We start from the raw sequence: 6,000 nt of genomic DNA on the forward strand, positions 1-6,000 counted from the left end.
GAAGGACCCCCAATTTAAATCTTTCTAGGTGATTCGAGGGGGGGGCAGAGTTTTCTCTTGAGCCTGCAGTGTCTCTATTGCCTTTGGCTCAGCATAATCCACACGTCAAGGTGCCACACTTTGGGAAGCTCTTTCTGAACCCCTTCAAGAACAAATATGTAATGGATTGCATGGGCTTTGTTATATAAAAGGTGAGATTTTTTTTCTTTCTTTGAGGTCTGAGCAGATGGCCTGTGATGTACATCACGTCCTGGTTTAATGCTAATTCAATAATAAGACTGTTTTCTTTCTCTGTTACCTTTTTGAAGAGGTCTTCTGGGTTGGGAGAAGGTTTTGTTTTTATTTATAGTTCCCCAACATCAACAATTAATACTTCCCCCATTACTCTCTCCCCACGTACAATTCACACAATTTCTACAGAAATAGCCTGTGACAAATCTGGGGCGGAGGGAGGCGGGGACTCAAGTACTGGGTCTCTAACTACTGCAGTGATAACTTTTACTTAACCTTCTGCTCATATGACAGGGAAGAAGATAGTGACAATGGGTAAAAAGTGCATCACACACTGAGAACATGCACCTGTGGCCATCATTGATCATGGAGATTTGCTGGCCAGTAGTGGTGAGATTTGTCTCTTCTCTCCGTTTCTGGGACACTAAAAGGAGTGTAGCTAGCCAGTGCCACAAAGAATGAGTTAAATATGTTTTTGATTTTATGTACCTCTTTTTCTTAAGCGTATTCACCTTTTTCTTCCATATAAACATAGTATTTCCACCTCTTCCTAATAATAACAGTAAAAGGCAGAACAGAGAAGCCCAAACACATTTTTTCCCCAGCAGTGATTTTGCCAAATGTGTCGCCTTTTGACATCCATTTCTTGTGAAATCCCAACAAAAGTATTTTGTGTACATCTTTGTGATCTGTAAGTGGAAATGACAATGTTCCCTGCTGATAACCTGGGTGTGTTAGGATCCGTGCACCCAGGGTCTTTGTCTCACCGAGAATGAACGGGAGAAAAACCTTCCAAGTCATTGTTTCAGGGAGTGTTGGAAAAGCAAACACAGTCATTAAGCACAGTTAGCGACTACTTTCCTTTATGCTGTACATAATAGATTTGTTTTCTTTCTGTTTCTTTTCACAGGCGTCAATAGCCTTGATAGTCCTTCTTTGGGGTTCAATTTCAAAGAAGTTGTGTCTGCTTTTAAACTTTCAAAGTCAGGCTTAATTATTCAAGCAGATGCTGCCTGCTCTGTGAGACCGTCAGACAGAAACTACTTCCGGAAAAACCACTCACCCCGTGGTGAGCTCAGTTCCTCCAGGGAAGAACATTTCTGGAGCAATGTCTGGCACCAGTCGCTAACGTGCACTGTTAAAATACTAAATAAAAATTGTGGGGCTTCCCCGGCGGCGCAGTGGTTGAGAGTCCGCCTGCCGATGCGGGGGACGCGGGTTCGTGCCCCGGTCCGGGAGGATCCCACGTGCCGCGGAGCGGCTGGGCCCGTGAGCCGTGGCCGCTGCGCCTGCGCGTCCGGAGCCTGTGCTCCGCAACGGGGCAAAAAAAAAAAAAAAAAAAAAAAAATTGTGTATTTTTCTTAGGTTTAAGTTTCACACATCATCAATTCACAGCTGAGGACTGTTCTATAATATGTGGTCAGGTAGTAACATTTACAATGAAATACTTTATCCAGAGAGTCCGATTATCTATCATTTGGCTTTAAAATACCATGGGCATCATAAATCGTAGCGTTCATACACCTCTAATAGTAAGGCTGTTGGAATTCTCCTACCTTCACAAAAGCCAACTGGTTCTGATTTTCCCAGAGAATTTCAATAGAAGAAGAAGTCTGAATACTATATCATAGCAACCCTAATTACACAAACTTTTAAGAGGTGTAATCAAGGGCTTCTGTCCCTTAAAAATAATATAAAAACGGTTGCATACCTATTCCAGCTCAAAAATAACTCCTCAGCAATGTTTCATGCTAATCTGTCCTTAATTTAGTGCTGTGATTTCACATTGCAATACATGTATCAGAGATTATTTCTGATAGCATAATGAGGTTTAATTTAAACTTTGTAATTACAAGTTCAAAATTAGCTTTGCTGCCAGGGTCTTGACTGTGTTCTGTTCTAAGGAAAAGATAAGGGGATAAAGTTCTGATATATCTGTCTCTAATTCTTCCAAGGGTCAGAACTAGTGTGGAGGAAACCCCAGTACATCTGGAGAGCAGCATATCCCTGTGAATTCTGCTATCCGTTCCACAAGTAACTAGGGACTTGGGTCCGGTGTCCCGTACTAGTCTGGGAGTGGGGCTACAGAGATGCCCTATGGATCTTTGACCTTGATATTCTAGGGAGGGGCAGAGAAGCAGAGTGTCTGGGAGCCCAGAGGAGGGGTGCCTGGGGGCGCTACTCAGGGTGAGGGAGGGAAAAACATGTGACAAGAGGATACAGGGCACTTCAGCAAAGGGGAGCAGAGGTGGAGAGGAGTTGAGCAGCATTTTACAAAGAGGGGACTTGGCACAGTTAGGAGGCATCCTCAGAGGGAACAGGGGCGGCAAAGGGCTAGTGGCAGGTGATGATGGGGGAGAAGCAGGCAAAGGCCAGTCCAGGCGAACATATGTGACACTACAGACCTCTGTCCCCGGATGATGAAGGTATGTTTTACTGGTCTCTCCTGAATACATTTATTAACGTCAGTAATATGCCTGGTTTATAATTGATAATGAATAATAATAATATAATATTTTTAAAGCTCCTATCAGTTTTAAGCTACTATGTGTATAATATAAACATGTGTATACAGTTGGGTGTGAATGTGCAGGTCCACTTATACATGCATTTTTTTCAATAAATACGTACTACAGTACTGTACAATCCTTGGTTGGTTGAATTGGTAGATGCAGAGCTGAAGATCACTGTAAGTTCTATGTGGATTTTCCACCGTGCATGAGTTGGCATCCCTAAGCCCCGTGTCGCTCAAGGGTCATCTGCGGTCTTAATCCTCCCAGCTGATATTAGTGCAAAGTCAGTTGACATATATGTTCTTATGATGCGCACAGAAATATTGCAAACACTGAATAGGCGCAAATTTCTTTCTTTTTTTTTTTTGTTTTTACAAGTTCAACTGTTTAGTCTTTTTAAAAAATTTTTATCGGAGTATAGTTGATTTTCAATGGTGTGTTAGTTATAGGTGTACAGCAAAGTGAATGAGTTATACATACACATATATCCATTCTCTTTTAGATTCTTTTCCCACACAGGTCATTACACGGTATTGAGTAGAGTTCCCTGTGCTATACAGTAGGTCCTTATTAGTTACCTATTTTTTATATAGTAGTGTGTATATGTCAATCCCAGTCTCCCAATTTATCCCTTCCCCTTCCCCCCTGGTAACCATCAGTTTATTTTCAACCTCTGTGACTCTATTTGTGTTTTGTAAATAAGTTCATTTGTGTCATAGTTTAGATTCCACATATAAGTGATATCATATGATATTTGTCTTTCTCTGTCTGACTTCACTTCACTTAGTATGATAATCTCTAGGTCCATCCATGCTACTGCAAATGGCATTATTTCGTTCTTTTTTATGGCTGAGTAACATTCCATTGTATATATGTCATTTCTTTCTTTTTGTATAAATCAGATGTAAGAAACTTGCTATTCGTATATTTAAGAGCTAAAACAAAACCCTGGGTTTTTTTTGTTTTTTTGCCTTTTCGAAAAAGTATTTTCAAAGACTGACTCATAATCAGTCATTTCATATGAGGGCTTCTGACTCTTCCCAGCTCCATTTTCTCACAACTGCCGCTCTTTATTTAACAGTGCATCAAGCCAGACTTCAGTAAAATGCCGTGGAGTAGGTCTCTGAGCCTGACTTGTGCTTCTCTGGCAGCACCAGGCCTTCCTCTAGGCAATATGTGATGGTTGAACCCACGTGGGCTTGGGATCATGCAGTGACGTCCAGCCCTGTCTGCCCATTTGAATCAGCTGAGGGCCTTTTAATGTAGCATCTTAAGCAAAAGAGAAAAAGTAAAGTGTTTTACTTTTTGAGAATGACATTCTGAGAACAAAAATACTGCAACATTGAGAAACCAACTAGCAAATTTAGCCTCAAGCTCTACTATTTATCATTTCTGACCTGTAGAATCAACTCTGTTTCAGAAAACTGACAGATGCAGCGCTTGACTTATGATTTACTTATGCCAAGATCTAAAAGAAACTTTTAAGACCCTAGAAACTAATAGCTCATCTACTGACCTATAAGATACTGGATCAATGAAATTCAAAGTAAATTCACACTTGAGCTGCAAAACCACATTGTACTAAACAAAGTCATCTATCTCAATGTCTTGTTTAAAATATTTCATATCTTATCATTAGACTGCATTTTAATAAGATGGCCTGAAATGATTTGGAGGCACAGAGATTTAGGAATAATTTTTTTTAAAACCCAAAACCCTGTTCTTTCCAAAGCGTATTATAACCACTTTTTCTAATTGCTTAAAATAAGATCATCTTGGTCATGCCAGCTGTGAGTAAATTAATTAATTCATTTTAAGAATGAAAAAAAATATCTGGAGAATATAGCTACCACTGAGCAGATTGCTCTTCGTGCTTTTAAGAAATGGAAAAGTAATGCATTGATAAATAACCACCATAGATAAATTTGTCTTGGCTTTATTAAAATGAGATTTCCCCCCAACATTAGTTATATTTAATATTCTTAACTCTCAAGGTAAACAATGATAATAGTTTGGTATATATTCTTTCACACCTTTCTCTGTACTCCTACAGATATATGCAAACATACATGGGTTTTTTTTTTTTAATAATTCCTATTTTTAAAATTTATTTTTATTTTATTTATTTTATTTTTGGCTGTGTTGGGTCTTCACTGCTGTGTGCGGGCTTTCTCTAGCTGTGGCTAGCGGGAGCTACTCTTCGTTGCTGTGTGCAGGCTTCTCATTGCGGTGGCTTCTCTTGTTGTGGAGCACGGGCTCTAGGTGCGTGGGCTTCGGTAGTTGTGGCACGCAGCCTCCGTAGTTGTGGCTCGCAGGCTCGAGAGCACAGGCTCAGTAGTTGTGGTGCACAGGCTTAGCTGCTGTGCGGCATGTGGGATCTTCCCAGACCAGGGTAAATAACCACCATAGATAAATTTGTCTTGGCTTTATTAAAATGAGATTTCCCCCCAACATTAGTTATATTTAATATTCTTAACTCTCAAGGTAAACAATGATAATAGTTTGGTATATATTCTTTCACACCTTTCTCTGTACTCCTACAGATATATGCAAACATACATGGGTTTTTTTTTTTTAATAATTCCTATTTTTAAAATTTATTTTTATTTTATTTATTTTATTTTTGGCTGTGTTGGGTCTTCACTGCTGTGTGCGGGCTTTCTCTAGCTGTGGCTAGCGGGAGCTACTCTTCGTTGCTGTGTGCAGGCTTCTCATTGCGGTGGCTTCTCTTGTTGTGGAGCACGGGCTCTAGGTGCGTGGGCTTCGGTAGTTGTGGCACGCAGCCTCCGTAGTTGTGGCTCGCAGGCTCGAGAGCACAGGCTCAGTAGTTGTGGTGCACAGGCTTAGCTGCTGTGCGGCATGTGGGATCTTCCCAGACCAGGGCTCGAACCCATGTCCCCTGCATTGGCAGGCGGATTCTTAACCACTGCACTACCGGAGAAGCCCTTAGATGGGCTTTTTTTTATGGGCTTTTGTTTCCTATTTACAAAAACAGAATCTTAATTAACATATTATTACTTTTACTTTATTATTATTGCATACTATTACTTATTATTAGTCTGCAATCTGCTTTCTTTGAAATCAACTTTACCAAGGTATAGTTTACATACAATAAAACACTCTCATTTTAAGTGTACAGTTCAATGAGGTTTCATATAAACTTATGTAACCATCACTATAGTCAACATATAGAACATTTGCATCACCTCATAAAATTCCTTTGTGCCCAAAACATCTCCCATCCAACACCCTGACC

This window comes from Physeter macrocephalus, chromosome 8 (genome assembly GCF_002837175.3).
Source record: "Physeter macrocephalus isolate SW-GA chromosome 8, ASM283717v5, whole genome shotgun sequence".
Lineage (NCBI taxonomy): Eukaryota > Metazoa > Chordata > Mammalia > Artiodactyla > Physeteridae > Physeter > Physeter macrocephalus.